The sequence below is a fragment of the Daktulosphaira vitifoliae genome, unplaced genomic scaffold (assembly GCF_025091365.1).
Source record: "Daktulosphaira vitifoliae isolate Bord-2020 unplaced genomic scaffold, ASM2509136v1 Scaffold_3766, whole genome shotgun sequence".
NCBI classification, from domain to species: Eukaryota; Metazoa; Arthropoda; class Insecta; order Hemiptera; family Phylloxeridae; genus Daktulosphaira; species Daktulosphaira vitifoliae.
The window spans coordinates 1-1,012 of record NW_026103326.1 but is presented as its reverse complement, the minus strand read 5'-3'; the positions used below and the strand labels follow the sequence as shown (position 1 = coordinate 1,012).

The following is a 1,012-nucleotide window of genomic DNA, read 5'->3' as shown; positions in this document are numbered from 1 at the left end:
TTGAATAATTACAATCAGGGTGGACTAATGGTGTGAATATATAACTCACAACAACTGAGTGCTTTGAAAAACCATATGTGTAACATAAAGAAACGGCTAAAATACAATTCACGTGTAAACATAGTCCACCACTGATACAATAATAACTTTTAATTAAATTTATTTGAAAAATTCTGTTTAAGTATTAAATGAAATATATTTTATAAATTATGAAAATATTAATTACAGAGAATCAGCGATTATTAATGACAAGAAGCCCAAACGGTAATCATATTGTCCAAATTATCTTCAATTTTACCATTAATATTAGCTAAGTATTTGCGTACATTAGCTAAATTTACGTCTAGATTATTGAAATCGTTGAAATACTGTACTGACTCTTGTAAAATGTTATCAAAGTTCGAATCAGGTTTTTTAATTTTAAAAGCAAAATAATACACATCATACATATTTACAAATTTTTCATGATCATCTGAAAATTATCCAATTTATTTTAAATTAAATCTATAAAGGGAATATACATGAATATGTAACATTAATATTTTGTAATAATTAAAAAACTTACTTAAGCTTTCCACAAATACTTTCATCAAATCTGTTAAATATACACATATTATTATATTATGAAAAAACAAATTTTATAGATATTAAATTATTTTCAGTTGATTGTAACTTTTTATTACCATCTGTTAATATGTTTGAAATATTTATCAAATCACTTGTATTAATTATTTTAGAACAAAGTATCTCCTCGCATTTTTTGATTTCATCGTCTATCTAGACAAATTAGTTCATTTTTAATTACAAAAAGATTTAATAGCTTTCTAATTTTTTTAAATATTTATTTATTTTATTTTTCAACAGAAATTAAAAAAAATCCTATACACTTGAATGGAAAGCAAATAAGTAAAAAATTTTAAATTTAGGAAATCATAATACACATTAAGTTTTTTCGAAGACTTTTTAATAAATTACATTTAAAACGACGTTAAAAAAAAAAAAAAGGTTTTTA

The 1,012-nt window shown here is 21.7% G+C and overlaps 1 long non-coding RNA gene across 1 annotated transcript; it reads right to left on the bottom strand.

Annotated features, from left to right (window-relative positions):
• Positions 1-197: 197 nt before the first annotated feature.
• Positions 198-821, bottom strand: LOC126910066 (uncharacterized). The gene is made up of 3 exons (XR_007705176.1): positions 684-821; positions 566-595; positions 198-472 (listed from the first exon to the last, which is right to left on the bottom strand). It is a non-coding gene; the product is annotated as an uncharacterized LOC126910066 (long non-coding RNA).
• Positions 822-1,012: the final 191 nt, after the last annotated feature.